Genomic DNA, 18,416 nt, shown 5'->3' on the forward strand with positions numbered 1-18,416 from the left:
TTCATTTCAGGAACTTCCCAAAAACCCCATATAAACCAACAGCAGACTATTCAACTTTTTAATAAATAGCAGCAAATGACTGTTCACTTTCCAAGACACTTTGAAAATCTCACCTCAAAACCCTTGCTTTGCTATATCTATCAATCCTAAACTATTATATTGTGATTCTAATTCTAATCAGCTCCTGCACTGAAATAGCTGTCTTAAAGACTCCAAATCCTCAATAAATATCCCAATTTTGCTCTCCCTTCCTATTTTGCTATTCTTTTCATTCACACACCCTTCCCTTCCCCTAGCCGATCCTACCAACTCTGTAAAGGTAGTTCTCTCCTTTATGCAATAAACTCACCAGGTAGTTTCTGGTGCTATTTTCTAAGAGTCAACATTCCACAGCACTACCAGATAGTTTCCCAAATATCTGAAAATTCAGTTCAGCAATACTAGTTTCATCACAAGTAACGTTAGGAAAATATGAATACCTTTATAAAAGGGCATAAGAAATCATCATCTACATTAGGCAGCATCTGCTGACACTATTAGTTCCATTTTCTTAATGAGTTAAAACAGATATTTAGCCTACAAATAAAATTTCTAAATAATACCAAATAAAGAGATTACTATCAGAGCAGCCATAAAACAGTAAGGAGTTCTGAGGACAATAGGAGGTAAATCACAGACAGGTTTAATAATTGAAGCAGAAGTCTTAAGAGAAACAGGATGGGGAATAAATGGAATACATGAATAATCCACAACATTAATAATCAGAAGAAGAAAAAAATACTGCTAAATTTACTACAATTTAACAGTAAAAAACTTTAAAGCAATTTTCATTACGTAAAATTATTTTTAAACCATGATGTGGGATTAAGACACAATACATTTTCCACAGTTGAGACTTTTTATCCACCAAAAGTAAATGTGTAAGCATTTCTTTTACTATAAATCATTTAAAGCACTTATAAGCCCACAAGGATGCTTACACGGGAGTAATGTGAAAGAAAATTAAGCATTTAGAATGCCCCAATGCTTGGGAGAACTGAAGGATTCAAATATTAAGATCTAAATGTAAAAATGGAATCTACCAGGGGAAGAAAATATAATTCCTTTATAATCTTGGAGTGCTGAAGACTTTTCTAACTAAGTTTCAAAGTCCAGAAACATAAAAGAAAAAATAATATCACCACATAAAAAAGGAAAAATTTTGCATAAGAAACATTGTAAAGAATGAAAAAATATATTTTTTGCAACCCATATTACAAAAAGGGCTAATTTCTCTATAGAGAACTCCTGAAACCAGGAAGAAAAGGCCAAAACCTAACAGAAAAATAAACAAAGAACATGAGTTCACAGAAGGGAGAAAAAGGTAAAATGTCCATTAAACATACAAGAAAATACTCAACGTCATTCATAATGAGAGAAATACAAAAGTCTGAGTTACACCAGTTCTAATCTATCAAACGGGCAAAATTCCAAAAGTCTAACAACACATTCAGCTGGGGAGAGCATGGGAAAATAAGCCTCTCCAACATTTAGGTACAAAATGGCAATATGACTATACCTAACAGAATTACAGAAGCATCTATCTTTTTTAGAAAAATATCCTATAATAGTTTTAGATTTACAGGAAAATTGCAAAGATAGTACACACAGTTCCTCTACACCAAACATTTAAGATTCTGCAATTAAGATCTTATATTACTATGATATAATTGTCACAATTAATGAACCCAAACTGATGTATTATGGACTAAAGTCCACTCTATTCAGATTTCACTTTATCGTATTGTCTGTCACCTCTTAAGCTCTTCTTGGCTGCGACAGTTTCTCAGACTTCCCTTGTTTCAGATGACCTTGATAGTTTTAAGGTAGAATATCCCTTGATTAGAACTCACCTGATGTTTTTCTCATAATTAAACTGGGGTTACGGTTTTTTGGGAAGAAGACCTTAGAGGTCAAGTGCATTGGTCACCACATCATATTACCAACATGACTTATGACTGTTGATATTAAGCCTTAGTCTGTTCAGGCTGCTATAACAACATATCTTACACAAGGGTGGCTTAGAAGCAACAGAAATTTATTTCTCACAGTTCTGGAGTCTGGGAAGTCCAAGATCAAGGTCCCTGCAGATTCAGTGTCTGGTAAGAGCCCACTTCCTAGTTCATAGATTGCCATCTCCTCATTGAGTCCTCACATGGCAGAAAAGGTGAGGTAGCTCTCTGGGGTCTCTTATAAGGGCATTAAATCCATGACCTCCTGATATAAGCACCTCTCAAAGGCCCCAACTCCAAACACCATCACATTGGGGACCTGGTTTCAACATACGCATTACGAGGGGATACATTTGGTTTATCGTATTAATACTGTATGTTTATAGTATTTATAGTATTAAACCTTGGTCACACAGCCGAGGTAGTGTTTGTCAGGTTTTTCTATGTCAAGTTACCCTTTTCCGTTATTTTTCCACTCATTAAGAGTCTTGTTATACCTCTTTGAGGGCTAAGTAGCCACATAAATTATTTAGAATTCCTCTGCACAGGAGATCTGTCTATTCTTTACCATTTATTTATTTATATCAGTATGGATTCACGGATATGATTTTATAATTGAATTATAATCCAATTTTTAAAATTCTATTTTATTTTGTTGCTCAAATTATTCTATTATTAGCCATTGGGAGTTCTTTGAGTTGGTTCCTGTGTGCCTTTTACATACCTCATTCATTGTTTTTGTTGGAGTACTTCCTAACTTTTCAGCATTATTATACTTATTTCCTGGCCCAGTACTAGAATCAGCCATTTCTCCAGAGCTCTGGTTCCTTTTATGGGAGAACAGTATTAGAAACCAAGATCTGGGAACTAGCTGTACTCACTGCTACTGGAGTGTCTTTTTTTTTTTTTTTTTTTTTAAGATTTTATTTATTTATTTGACAGAGAGAGACACAGTGAGAGAGGGAACACAAGCAGGGGGAGTGGGAAAGGGAGAAGCAGGCTTCCCGCAGAGCAGGGAGCCCGATGTGGGACTCGATCCCAGGACCCTGGGATCATGATCCGAGCCAAAGGCAGACGCTTAACGACTGAGCCACCCAGGCGCCCTGGAGTGTCATTTTCTTCTAGGCCCTCCCAACTGACGAGCAAGGAAACATGCGTACAGATGTATTAATCACTTGATTGATCCTTACTCTTAGAATCTAAATCATGCATTTGCTTATGTAAGTACAAAATGTTGTATGTATATTATTCATTTGGTATTGTAATAGCAAAAGATAAGAAACAACCCAAGTGTCCACACAGGACTGAGGGACTTAACTACCATATATCCACAGAAGTAAAATTCAGCTATTAAAAATAAAGGAAGATCTTTAACTAGACATGGAAAAATCTCCAAAATAAAATATACATGTATTTGTTTATATTTGCAAAAAACACACTGGAAGGATAAATAGGATACAAAAGGAAATGTCTACCTATAAAAGGTATGGGAGGAAAAACTGGTTGGAGAAAGCAAAAGGGAAAACAAGACTTCTCTGTATATATAGTTTTAAGTTCTTCATCATATCACCTATTCAAAAAAATTAAGTTTAATTTTTTAAAAAATGTTCAATGCCTACAAAAGTGGAAGGACTTGAAGAGTTCAAATTAAGAAAGGAATGGGGCAGGGAGATAATCATTTGTGAAGAGCAAATACAATGAGAAAAGGTACCTCCATCTTAGGAACAATTATGTATCAAAAATTCTTTGTAAGCATTAGTAAAATAGAAGTAGAGCTGACCCGTGAACCACGCAGGGGTTAAGGGCACTGACCCCTGTGTGGTCCAAAACCTGTATTTAATTTTTGACTCCCCAAAAACTTGACTACTAATAGCCTACTGTTTACTGGAAGCCTTACCAATAACATAAGAGTCGATTAACGCACATTTTGTATTCTCTCTCTCTCTCTCTATATATAGTATGCTGTATTCTTATAATAAAGTAAGCTAGAAAAAAGTGTTATTGAAAAAATCTTAAGAGAAAATACTCTTACAGTACTGTACTCCCCCCGCGCACACACAAAAAATCGGTGTATAAGTGGACCAGTGCAGTCAAACCTGTGAGGTTCAAGGATCAGCTGTACTTTAAAGTCGACTTTAAAGTACTGAAACACTGCAGCTGCTAAAATTAGCCTATTCTCGGTACCTGCATATAACTTAACTGAATTACTGTTAAATGGATAGTGTTACATGGTTACCTATATTAGCACAGAGGTAAAGTCTAAAGAACTAAATAATCATTTGTAGAGGCACAATTAGTATTTGTATCCTTCACTAGTATGCTGATATTCACAGTTAAATAAAAGGATTGTTTCAATGTCATAAATTTACTATTTTTATCTATTTCCCCAACAAAATGGTGAAACCAATTTCTAATATGTGGGATCACTTCCTCACTGGAAGATAAAAAAGGCAGGTTTGCATATACACATTTCTAAATGCTCCTAAGAGACAATAATTTTCACATCTCTGAGGTGAACCAGACCAGGAAGAAAAAAAAAAAAGGTTCAAGTAGCTCTATTTAGCATTCCCAAAGTTTAGCACTCCCAATCCTTTGAGGCTGCTTCTGAAAGATCAACATATCACAAAAGGTTGTCCATTCAACATCCAGAAGTAGCTCATTTGTAGCTGTTCACAAAACTTTCCCAATAACTTCAATGTAGAAAAGAGGACATTCTGCCTAAAAACTTCAACAGCTCAATTCCATAGATGAATAAAATCCAAGCTTCTTAACTGGTATAGCTAGCTCCCTCTTTGATCTCATCTACCACAGCCTCTACATGCAAACTCTATTTCTCTATTTCTACTAATGGAAATACTTAATAGGCTGGAGGAGAATAACAATTATTTTAAAAGAATGTAAAATCTTTTTTCTTTTCTCTTTTTTTTAAAGATTTTATTTATTTATTTGACAGAGAGAGAGAGCAGGAACACAAGCAGGGGGAGTGGGAGAGGGAGAAGCAGGCTTCCCGCTGAGCAGGGAGCCCAATGTGGGGCTCGAACCCAGGACCCCAGTCATGACCTGAGCCCAAGGCAGACACGTAACAACTGAGCCACCCAGGAGCCCCTAAAATCTTTTTTCATACCTCCTTTTTACATACTGCTTTATCCTAGGAAATGCTAAAGCTAATTATCTTTAGCATCATCTCCTCCAAGAAATCTACCCTTGGCTGAATATCATTCCCTCCTTCTCTCCAGGACAACTGTTGGGATGCCTGGGTGGCTCAGGTGATTAAGTGTCCAACTCCTGATTTTGGCTCAGGTCATAGTTTCAGCGTCGTGAGATTGAGCCCCACACTGGGCTCTGTGCTCAGCAGGGAGTCTGCCTGAGATTCTCTCTCCTTCTCCCTCTACTCCTCCCCACTGAGCGCATGCAAGCATGTGCGCACTCTCTCAAATAAATCTTTAAAAAGAAAAAGAAAAAGGACAACGGTTAAGTCCATCTTTGGTGACAGCATGAATAAATGGATAAAATCATAGGTTACCTAATTTTTAGTGAGATGCTCTTTACATGATAGAACCTAGACAATGAGAAAATGGAAGTCTACCCTGATTCCTGATGCAACTCTTTACAGATGCACTGACATACCTGGATTGAAGTTTTATAGTTGGAGACCAGCTTGCAAGAAAAAAATGAAGACACCTATTCTACATCTTTTTTGCCTGCTGTTTAAAAAATATATAAAAGTAGAATAAAAAGATATATAATATCAAAATTATTTAGAGAAAAAACAGTTCACCATACCAGATATTAAGATATATTACAAAGCAGTGATAATTAAAATAAGCTGGAGCTAGAATAAGAACAGATGGACAACCAAAACAAATTATGTCAAATTAAGAAAAAAAAAAACAAAAACACATCTTATACATAGCAACAGGATATTAAAAAAAAAAAGAGTATCACAAAATAATGAAAAATGAAGCTGTCAGGATTCAGAGAATGGTAATCATTACCTCCTAAGCAACCCAAGGGGAGAATACAGAATAAAAAATAAAAAATAAAAAATCCAGCAATCAAAGAAATCCAAACACAAGCAATGACCTCTTTCTACAAATTATCTAAAGCAAATATTTTAGAGTAGATGTGGCACATTACTATGGCACTGCCACAACAAGCATTACCTGAAAAGGTTCACAGGTTTGATGTGGGAATTCCACTTCTGTATATCTAGCTACCCTAAGGAAATGTAAAATGGGGGTGAAAGGATGGTGTGGTCACATGCTACAGCCTGTCCCAGCACAATTTAAAATAATGAAAAATGAAAAGTAGTATGTTAATAATTATCAAACACTATGAAATGGGTAAACTTCTTTTGATACATTGTTATAACCAATGAAAATGATAGCCATAAGAATTATTTGGTAATTTAAAAAAACTGATATTATAAAAAGGATCTTAAACAAAAATATTAAATTCTACATATGAAAAAAGACAAAGGGAATATTTGAAGATGATAACCACTGCTAGGATATTTAGACTATGGTCTATTTTCTACATTAGGTTCTTATATTTAACAATTAATTTTCAAAAACCTAATAATTGAGGGGCACGTGGGTAGTTCAGCCAGTTAAGTGTTGGCCTTCAGCTCCGATCATGATCCCAGGGTCCTGGGATCGAGTCCCATGTTGGGCTCCAGTCCCATGTCAGGCTCCCTGCTCAGTGGGGAGTCTGTTTTCCCTCTCCCTCTGCCCTGTCCCTGCTTGTGCTCTGTCTCTCTCTCCCTCTCTCACAAATATAATATTTAAAAAATAATAATTGAGACTGTACAGATAGAAAATAATAAGACACTCAAAGAAATTGTTCAAGTATTAAATAAGAAGGCCATTAGACTAAAGTGGTTCCAATGCCTTGGTACCCTAGGTAAGCAAACCAAAACCTAAGCCAGAGTCACTGCACAAGAATCTGAGAAAACAAAACTTAAGAACAACCAATGACAAACAGCCAACTAGGCTTTCCAAATAAGGCAAATGCTTAAACTATCACCAATCAAATAATTCCCTTTGCTTCTGTGTCTTCTCTATAAAAACCTCCCCCCTCTCCGAGCTCCTGTTGGTGGACAGGTAAAAACCTTTGACTTGGTGCTCCCTGATTCAATCAATGTATATGCTCATTAAACTTTGGAAAAAAAAACAATTTTAACATGCCTCAGTTTACCTTTTAACAAAACAAACTAAAAAAGCAAAACAAAAAGATACTAAAAGGATAAAAAATAAATAAAATAATTGGAACATAGGACTTCTATACATAAAGAAAACCCCCAAGACATAAAACTACAAAATTCAAAAGAATAAAAAGAGAAAAAATAAGATGCAATGATGTAAAGTTTTAATCACTTTGCCTTTACTTTAAATTTAATTTATATGAGTGGTTGCTCCCTTTAACACTGTGCTAAACCTTAAAACAGTATTTCTAAACATTGCCTTTAACATTTTATTTTATTATTTGAGAGAGAGAGAGAGAGACAGAGCAAGCACAAGCAGGGAGAAGCCAACTCCCTGCTGAGCAGCGAGCCTAATGCAGAACTCGATCCCAGGACCATGGGATCATGACCCAAGCCAAAGGCAGAGGTTTAACCAACTGAGCCTCACCCAGGCGCCCCACCTTTAATATTTTAAAAACCAAGCTCAGAGATTCCACTTCCGTTGTTCTGGGACAGAGCTTCAGATTTTACATCACGCACACACATACACACACGGAGGCATCTAACTGGTTTTTGTTTATTTTTTTATATCACAAGAGTGCTTCTGAAGTTCAGGTTAAGGCCACTGACCTAGAAGAACATAAGATAATAAAAACCTAAAATAATAAATAGTATATACCCAAGCAAACTTTATGACAAAAAATAAAATGCAAAACCATTTTCTTTTTTTGATGGATAAGCTATATGACTGATTACTCTATTTTGACTTCAGAATACCTGAGTCACACATAAAAGTCATTAACAAGGAAAGCAAATAGTCTAGACTGTTAAGATGTCAAACAAGCAGTATAGCATAGGTCTAAAGAAGGGCAACAGGGCAAATGGTTTCAAGAAAAATGTGGATGGTCCTAAGGAAAAGCGATGATTTTGATTCAACTGTCCTTGTGAATCACTTATTTAACCTGAAGGAATCAACCTGAAGGGATAGATCAGCAAAACATTTCTAGTACCACTACCAATAATTCTTCCTATTATATCAAAGAGTAATATAAAAAAAAAATTGCCAGCTGTGAGTGCTAAGTTCAAGGTACTTTGCAAAGTGCTTTACACATATCATTTAATTCCCACAACCCCATGAAGAAGGTTCCAGCATTTCCCAATTTTACAGAAGAAATTGACCCTTAAGAGTTTAAGTAACGAGCTCAAGATCACATGATTATTAGTTACTACTGAAGTAGTTTCTTTATGGAAAAAAAATGAACACATATAACCAATTCTAACTACATATAATAAAAATGAGAGTTCAGATTTTTTTCCAAAAAATTCTACATAAAATAAAAAAATTGTCAACCACTTTATAGTTTCTTGGGAAGAAAAGGGATTAGAGGAGAACAGAAATGTAAATAAGAATATTTGGAGAAAGAAGGGAAAAATCTATGCTCAAGAATTTATGGCGGAGGCACCTGGTCAGTAGAGTATGCAACTCTTGATCTCAGGCCCTACACTGGGTGTTAGAACTTACTTTAAAAAAATTTTTTTTTAATTAAAAAAAAATTTATGGGCAAAAAAATCTACTGCAAAATACAGTGCTGACTCCACTGTTCCTAAAATGATAAAATGTCAGGTAAAAAAAATCATGATCATGAAAATGTAGCTGATATAAAATGTTTTAATGTTTTAAGACCATATAATAAGTCGAGAAATATGAAAAGGCACGGAATCTTACAAATTGTGAAAAATTAATTTTTAGATGTCACATCGCAAGATGTCATCAAGCCATAATCTCTGATTTCTAAAATAAATCAGTTCTTACACTGTAACTACTATAACAGAGGTATAATTTAATTTTAAAAAATCAATAAAATGTCTTTAAATTGTAAAAGTAGACCATAAGGCAGTTTTTATTTAATTACAGTAATCCCAATGAAAACAAAATTCCTGGTCAACTGTATACATAAACTATCAGGGTAAGAGGGATGACAATAAATGCACTGTTCTATCCTTTTGGATGCAATTTTGTACTTTACTTCAGTAAATGCATTTAACTCTAGTACTACACAGCTACAGAGCTCAATTTCATTAAGGATGAAATTTTATCAGCTAAACCAAATTTTACTCTTGATATTGACCAAAGTTTTCAGATCTTCTGAAACAGGCATTTTATTTACATATAAATATTGTAATTTTATATTTCCAATTTGTCTAAGATAACAAGTTAGTACAATTCACATGAAATTAAAAAGGCCCAATAATGCCAAGTTACTGCCTCTCCAAGTTGGCCTACAAACCGCTTCCAGATTGCTCACACACAAATACCACCTACATGTAACAATAAAACTCAAAACTTTTGGGGCGCCTGGGTGGCTCAGTCGTTAAGCGTCTGCCTTCGGCTCAGGTCATGATCCCAGGGTCCTGGGATCGAGCCCCGCATCGGGCTCCCTGCTCGGCGGGAAGCCTGCTTCTCCCTCTCCCACTCCCCCTTCTTGTGTTCCCTCTCTCGCTGTCTCTCTCTCTGTCAAATAAATAAATAAAATCTTTAAAATAAATAAATAAATAAATAAAACTCCAAACTTTTGATGACTTTTTATTTTCTCCTTTATCAGAACTGACTCTTGACTCTTTCACTCGATGACTAATTTGACCCTAATTTATCAGTTCCTAATCCCATCACTTCCTCATTCCATTAAGCAATACCTAATTTGGAGGGAATACCAAAAAAGCATGGTCCCTCTGGAGCACAAAGCCAACCAGAAAGGAGAGAGATTTATAAATAATTAATTACAAAACAATGTGTTAAGTACTATGGTAAACATAAATGCTATAGTAGAATCACCGTAACTCCACCAGAGTAGATCAAAGATGACTTCAAAGGAAGTGACATTTGTCCTCAAAAATGAGAATTTCTCTCAAGTGTCACAGCACTAATACACCAGTTTCCTCATCTTTATATCCTAGCACTGACCATAAATGCTAGTATAGAACAGACAAGCGCACTTTAGACATGGATACGTGGATGGACAGACAGACGGAAGGAAGGGAAGGAAGGATAAAAAAACATATACAAATGTAAAGAATGAGTAACTGCTAGATTAAAATGGGCAAAATTAGACATAGTAATTCAGATCAGGCATTCCAAAACCCTGACATATGAAAGCAACAACAGGAAAAGATAAATCTAAAGGATATTTAGGAAATAAAATTAACAAAACTTGGTGTGACAGACTGGACTAGGGGAGTAGAGCATAATAGAAAAGATAATCTGCCAAAGATTTTGGCTTTAGTGTCTAGGCTGATGGTGGTGCGTTACCGTTGGTTGGGAATGGAGGTAGGGGATAAAAAAAAGTCAGCTCTGATAAAGAAGCACTAAGAGGCAATAGCTGGGAGGTAGCTAGAAGGAATTCAGGAAGAGGTCTGGATTAGAAACAAAGATGTAGAGACCTTCAATATATAGGTAATAAAAAAAAGCACTAAATATAGATGAGATTGTCCACGGAACATGTAAAACATGAGAACAGGGTCAAGAGCAGAATATTCCAGTCAATTAGCGTTGCTGTTATTTCACATGTCACAAAACTACCTCACAATACCACCTCATTGTATACCATATACAATGACTAACACAATGCCTAGGACACACCAAATGCTTTAAAAATACTGATTATAAATACCGCTAAATTGAAAAACCAATATATTAAGCATAATAAAGTCATAAAGGATCATTTCTTAAAAGTATTTCAGTAAGAGGTGCCTGGGTGGCTCAGTCGGTTAAGCAATGGACTCCTGATTTAGGCTCAGGTTGTGATCTCAGTGTGGTGGGATGGAGCCCCACGTGAGGCTCCTGGGGCTCTGCAATGAGGATGGAGCCTGCTTGGGATTCTCTCTCTCCCTCTCCCTCAGCACCACCCCCTCACCCTTCCCCCTCCTCACTCTCTCAAACAAAAAAAAATTTTTTTTTTCATTAAGACTGGCTCAAGGGGGTAAAGGCTGCTTAAGGAATCCAAAATTTACTTCAAAAATCAATAAAAAGCTTCCTTCCCGGGCGCCTGGGTGGCTCAGTTGGTTGAGCGACTGCCTTCAGCTCAGGTCATGATCCTGGAGTCCCTGGATCGAGTCCCGCATCGGGCTCCCTGCTCGGCAGGGAGTCTGCTTCTCCCTCCGACCCTCCCCCCTTTCATGCTCTCTCTCTCTCAGTCTCTCTCTCTCAAATAAATAAATAAAATCTAAAAATAAATAAATAAATAAAAAGCTTCCTTCCCGCCAGAAACAGCAGTACAATAAAACATTAAGATCTGGAATTACAAAAAAGGTTTATTATTATTTTTTTAAATATTTTATTTATTTATCTGATAGAGACACAGCGAGAGAGGGAACACAAGCAGGGGGAGTGGGAGAGGGAGAAGCAGGCTTCCCGCTGAGCAGGGAGCCAGATGTGGGGCTCGATCCCAGGATCCCAGGATTATGACCTGAGCCGAAGGCAGACGCTTAACGACTGAGCCACCCAGGCGTCCCAAAAAAGGTTTATTTTAAACATAATACTTAAAAGTACATATTAGCTGTTTTGTTTTTTTTTTACATATTAGCTAATTTAAAGGATAATGCCTCTAAATTTGGAGTAATAAGAGCTTCAATGCTGTTACTTGATTTTTCATAAATATTAATTTTTACCAAGCTTTAACATTAGCTCATACTATTAACAAATATTAACCATCAATTATAAGAATAGAAGGACTAAATATATGTTTGAGAAGACCAAAGTGAGTTAGTAACTAACCTAGAATATAGTGAAATTATTCTTGGGTCCTTTTCCCACTGTTTACAAATATGCATATAAAATTTAGAGTATTCTTGAAAGTATTTACACTAACACGTGCATAAAAAGAAACAAGGAGGGGCGCCTGGGTGGCTCAGTCGTTAAGCGTCTGCCTTCGGCTCAGGTCATGATCCCAGAGTCCTGGGACCGAGCCCCGCATCAGGTTCCCTGCTCCGCGGGAAGCCTGCTTCTCCCTCTCCCACTCCCCCTGCTTGTGTTCCCTCTCTCGCTCTGTCTCTCTCTGTCAAATAAATAAAATCTTAAAAAAAAAATAAATAAAAAAATTTAAAAAAGAAACAAGGATGTGCTATTAAAAGGTTGACAAGGGACACAAGCGTGGCTCATTTGGTACAGAATATGTGACTCTTGATCTCAGGGTTGTGATTTCCAGCCCCATGTTGGATATAAAGCCTACATTAAAAAATAATAATAATAAATAAATAAAACCCACTGACAAAAACCTTTTTTAAATTAACTTTTGCGACAACAAAACAAAGCAAATCTTTGTTTTTCCACTTTAGCGGACTACCTTGAGGTCAAGTAAGTTTCTATGCTTCAAGTGGAATAAGAGATAGGATATATATCAACAATACTAATCTGCAATATTTTCATCGTAAGGGGTGGCTTTCAGTGTAAAAAGTTATTGCCAAAAATGTATTATCTGATCTGATATTTCCATTTTTGGTGGTATACAGCTACAATAAAAACACAGGATCAAAATTTATGCTTTCCTTAAACAATACCAAAACCAAAAACCAATACGTATTTACCTGTGTACAGATATAGATAGAAAATTTATCTACCTTAAGGCAAATTCTCACCTAATAGGGAAGCAACCTATGCAACATGCATCTGCACTGTCTTCTCTTTTATGGCATATGCGTAATGCAAACTAATTTTAACACATGTAAAATCAAAATGAGTAAGTAAACATGAAGGTAATAATGAGAGTAAATATACAGTATAATTATTTTTGCTTTTCAGTACCTATATTCATTTTACGTTGTGCCCAAACTGATTGATAAATCCATGATTAAAAATAAATCTACATTTTCAGTATCTTTTTAGTACCTTTAATTCACTGAGCTATAAATATGTCCTCTCTTACACATTTTGTACAGATCAATTTTTTTGTGTGCAGTAAAACTAATTCAATGGAATTTAAATCTAATTTTGATGAGCTTTTTAATTTACCACTTTTTAGTTCTTGCTACAGCAGGCACTTAACATGAACCTTTTAACATCACATCCCCATGGCAGTGTTGTAATAAAATGGTTTGAACACCAAAACTGGAACCCCAGCTTCACCATAGAGGTAGAACCTAAGAGATAATTAATCTAAGGCATCTGTGTCTTTATTTGAAAAATAGGCACAATACTTAGATGATGGGCTTACTATGAGGATTTAACAAAGTAACACCTGACATGGTACACCTAGCAAAAGAAATAAGTTTAATTTCTTTCACACGTTTATATCAAAAAATAATTTTTTTATTATTTTTTTTAAGATTTTATTTATTTATTCATGAGAGACAGAGAGAGAGAGAGAGGCAGAGGGAGAAGCAGGCTCCCAAGGAGCAGGGAGCCCGATGTAGGGCTCGATCCCAGGACCCTGGGATCAGGACCTGAGCCGAAGGCAGACACTTAACCATCTGAGCCACCCAGGCGCCCTCAAAGAGTAATTTTAAAAGGAGACTTTGGAGAGCAAGATAATTTTCATTCATCCCAATATGCCACGGATTTGTAAATCTACCTCCTCACGTACAGTATTATCATGTTACTGCAGAACGTTATTTATAGGAGACACCCCCCCCCCATTAGATTTATTGGTAGCTATTTACTGGTTTTCCAAGTTGGCCAACAGAGAGAGGAAACAGGCTAGGAAAGGTAAGCCACACTCATACATTCAATACATTTTCCTGGCGCCTGGCAATTACTCTTTCCAGGTCAGTATTTTGCAGATATGCAAGTAGCTATCAACTAAAAAGGCTGGGAGCAAAATAATGACAAAGAATCCACTAATGACAGTAAGAATTCTTGGCTTAATATTGTAAATATCTCATAAAAATAAAAAAGAAAGGTCCTCCCTCCAGTTCAAAGAAATTGCCAACACTGTAGGTTGAATGCTAGTCAACTATACCAAGTTTCCTATTTAGTCAATTTTTTAACCTCACAAGTACTATATAAAGCGTAATTTTAAATGCCATAAGCCTATTTTATCTTCATCATTTAAAACACAAAATGCCATATCAGTTTATAAAATGCACTTTAAATAACTTTCCCATTTAAAAGTTTAAGCAAAAATTACACATTCAAAATTCAAAGAACCTAAAACCAGTCTTCCTTCACATATATAAAAGGAGGCAATTTTTAAAATGGATAAAATACTCTAATGAGTATTTTTACAAGCTGAATTTAACATAACGTCCTTTTTCTACAACACAGCAACACATTCGCTAAGTAATTATCCTCCGTGGAAGTATAAAAGCTATTAAAAAAAAAATGCCATGACATGATACTGCAATCTTTATAAAGATTAGAGAACAGTAATAAAGATTCAAAATGTAATGCCTTATAAATATTCAGCACTATTAGACAATAACAAAGAAAATAGCAGGGAAAAAATTTTGTGTTCACAGATAATTTTTCCTAATATTAAAGGAAATCATCTTCACTTCTGAATATCTTCCTCAGTTGCCATTATAGTTTCTACTACTCACAATAGTTGCAGTTCTTTAGTACTATTTCACAAATAAAGAGAAAGAAGAGAAATACTGCTGAAAATAATGGGAAAAACAAAAGCCTCAACAGAGTAAATTATTTTATATAAAATAATTTGGTGGAAATCTCTTTCCAGCATAATCATAGAACTGGAGCAATATCTGAAAACTATATACATTAAAATCTGTTTAGTCAACACAACTATTCTGCACTACAGAAAATAAAATTTAATTTTTCTATTTTTTGTAAAACAAATGACTTATTAGAACAAGATTACTGATATACAAAGCTACCACCATATATTGGATCGCTACCATACACGGAATCAATTCTTCCACTTTCATCTTTCCTGACTATGTATCTTTCTCCCTTCAGGTAACCAGAGCACATCTGGCAGGCTGCACTATTTCAAATAACTAACACTGTGACTTTATCGGGCCTTAGTTCAAGGATGAAAATAAACTATTTTATATTAGTTTCTTCTAGCAATAGGAAAATTAGGTTATTAACAAGGCTTCATACTTCATACACTTTTTTTCTGATTGAAAATGAATGTAAAAATTTGGAAAATACAGAACTGTATTTTTATTCATCCATGAATCCCACCACCCAGAAATCTTCAGTAACTTTTTAGACTTCCAAGAATTAAACGTCAATAATCTAATTAAATACTAATAAATATGCAGAAAGAAAAAACATTGTACCTTCCTTTTGGCCTTTTGATAACTGTTACATAAAACATTGATTACTAATGATATGAACTGTTAATTTGACAAAGATATCTGAAAAGTGTTAAGTGGTGAGAGTGGGGTAGGGAGTCCCACAATTCAGATACTGGTCCCTAGACTGAAACACCTTTTACAATTTTTATAGCGTCAACATTTTAATGGCAGCAAGATATGACTGTTGCGAGAATGGTATCAATAGTAACTTTGCTATATCAAACAGGCTTTACTTTTAATTTCTTTCCATTCATAATTCAATGTCTATTTTTGCTGTAAAAAATATTTTAAAACAGCTTAAATTCAAAGACAGCTATTTTCTTTGAAGTCCAGCATTCAAACTGTTAGTGTTTCTGGCCTATGAGACAGTCCACCAGATAAAAGAGTAACGCTTTTATATGCCAAAATTCTCCGCAATAAAAAGACTATTCCTTAAATACAGCCACATTTTTTCTTTTGTTACAACCGTTGTTTATGGAAGTATGCAGATGTTAGAATTACAAAGACTGATATGACTTCATTAACAAAAAAACCAATGATACTACGGCTAGCGAATTTTTTTCTTAAAATTTCATCGAACCTTATTTCTAGCTTCAACGGAGGCTTTCGTTGACTCAAGGCATCAAAAGATCTTAAAATCCCATTCATTTTCTTCTGCCCAATGGTTAACAAGTCTAAAATACAGTAACTCAAATTTGTTACTTTGACCTTCTTACACAAGCGCCTTTTAAAAGAAATCCCTCAACAAAGACTCAAGAAAGAATCAGCAAAGTTTGAGGAAAGAATTGTGTCTAAGTCAAGCATTTCCTGATAAGTGACAGAAGGTCTGGCTGCCAGGAACACACTTTGCTGACCCTAGGAAGAGCCAAGACTCGAAAAAAATTTGCCACTTTTGTTATCTAGAAAATTTATTTGGCTAAGAGATGATAAAGCATAACCACCGACGTGTCTTTAGTGGACGAATCAATATAAAGGAGGAGCGCCACGGATTTCAGCTATGCTTTTGCCATTTTTGAAGAAAAGCTAATTGTTAGTGGCCATGTGACATTATAAGATCCCAGAAAGGAAAGGGTGGGAGGAAGAGAGAGGAGTTCAAGGCAGTTCAGGGTCAGAACAAGCTCAGGCATCCTGTCATTAGCAAACGTTCCCCCAAGCTGAAGGCAAAATACTGCTTACCCGAAAAGGAGTGGGTGAAAAGTGAAAAGAATGAGGGGAAAACCACGAGAGAGTCAATGTGGCAGTGAGGGGGTGACAGGAGGCAGGGAATCTGGAGCTATCCAGCTGAGTTGGGGAGCAAAAGCATCGGGCACAAAAATGCTGAGAAAAGCAACTGCAACGGAGACGACAATACTTGGCAGCTCCCCATTTCCCCCCCGCCCCCCATCGGCTCTTTGGGTTTCCCACACTCCCTCCACCTCAGCCCTTGACCCACACGCAGGGGTGTGACCCGCCAGCAGGAGGCTGCGGTGATCTTTGTCTCGGCCGGCTCCCCACGCGAGGGCTTCTCCTCCTCCTCGGCGCTCGCCACCCGCTCACACCCCTGGCGTCTCCAAGGAGCTGGAAGCGCCGCGGCCGCCACCGCCTCCTCGCCCACCTCCCGCGGACTCGCGCCCTTCCTTCCCCTCAGCCGCCCGCGCCTGCGGCTCCACCCCCGCCGAGGGGAATCTTTGTGTCTCGGGGGACTTTCTGCCTCCTCCCTTGCGGGCCTCGCGGGGAGACCGGCCTCCCCCGGAGACCAAATGGGCAGCAAGCACCGGAGGCGGCGGCGACTGCAGGCGCCCCCCGCGAAGGAGCCCGTCAGCTACCGCACCCCACCCCACCCCCGGAAATGCCTCCGCGACCCAGGGTTCGCGCTGGACCAGAGGGGCGACAGGCACTCGGAGCTCCCCTGGCCGCGCCTCCCTCTCTTAACTTCCCGGCCGGGCCTGAGCCTCCTGCGCCCCCAATAGCCGCCCGCCCCGACCCTCCGTCCCAAGCACCCTCCCGCCCCCTCGGCTCGGGGTCCGCCGGGCAGCGGGAAAAGCCCCGCCAGCCGCCAACTCACCAGCAAGTGCGGGGGCCGCGTCGCTAGGCGAGGCGCGGAGGGTAAGCGGCTCCGCCGACGCCCGCGGCGACCGGATGCAGGTCCAGGTCCCAGCGGCTGGCAGACCCACGGCGCCTCCGAGGCGCAGGCCTCCGCTGCCGCCTTCCGGCTCTCGCCTAGGGTCCGGAGCTTTCGGGAGGGGCCGAGGGTTCCTCACGCGTTGCCAAGCCCCCCGGACAACATGGCTCCCGGGCCGCCGAGCCGCGAGGGCAGCCCACTAATCCCCTCGGAGGAGCCCGGGAGGGAGCGAGACTGCCAGAGAGGTGCCGACGCCCGGCCGAGGCGGCCCGCTCGGACGAGGGCTCCTTCTTCTCTGCTGCCGGACCGTGAAGAGCTCAGGAGACGGCGGGCGAGCGCTTTCGTTCGCTGCGTGTGCGTCGCTTTCTCACTCGGCGGCTGCGGATTGACGCCTCCGCCTGTTCCCCGGAGGAGAGCGAGCGAGCGAGAAAAAAGACTTTTATTGAAACGATCCAACCAGCAGCAGCAGAGAAAAGCGACCCGCCGCGGAAGCTTCCCCCACCCCTGCCTGAGCAGCTCGCCGCGGGCAGCGCGACCCCTGCTGGCGGCGGCAGCGGGGCGGAGCGGGCGGTCCAGGGGCGGGGCCTAGAGGGAGGGGCGGGGTATCCCCGGGAAATCCCCCGCCCCGAGGTGGGGGCCTCCTTCTCTCTGAGGGTAGGAAGGTGAGCAGGTGGAGACGGTTTGGTAGGGCCACTCCACAGCGACTGGGAAAGAAATTACCTGGGTAATTCAGCCCCTTCATCTTTCTCCCACCCCCCAACAAAACAAAACTCTTGCTTAAATTATCCAAGTAATTATATAATTAAGACACCAATGCCGCAGTTCTCTACTGGTTTTCTAGAGAGTTGATGAGCATGTTGTTTGCAACTTTTCTCCTTTATTATGGGTG

At 38.6% G+C, this 18,416-nt stretch overlaps 1 protein-coding gene across 3 annotated transcripts in view; it reads right to left on the bottom strand.

Annotated features, from left to right (window-relative positions):
- The window catches only part of CDK17 (cyclin dependent kinase 17), a 109,154-nt gene extending 91,116 nt beyond the window's left edge, over positions 1 to 18,038 (bottom strand). Inside the window, exon 1 of one of the 3 annotated variants that reach the window (XM_081819084.1) lies at positions 17,471 to 18,038. The gene's annotated coding sequence lies outside the window, so the exon portion shown is untranslated. Of the gene's footprint in view, positions 1 to 16,858; positions 17,062 to 17,470 lie in introns of those variants that run through there. The other 2 variants (XM_006741892.3, XM_081819083.1) reach the window with 2 other exon arrangements.
- Positions 18,039 to 18,416: the final 378 nt, after the last annotated feature.

The sequence above is a fragment of the Leptonychotes weddellii genome, chromosome 5 (genome assembly GCF_054177405.1).
Source record: "Leptonychotes weddellii isolate Sample4059 chromosome 5, ASM5417740v2, whole genome shotgun sequence".
Lineage (NCBI taxonomy): Eukaryota > Metazoa > Chordata > Mammalia > Carnivora > Phocidae > Leptonychotes > Leptonychotes weddellii.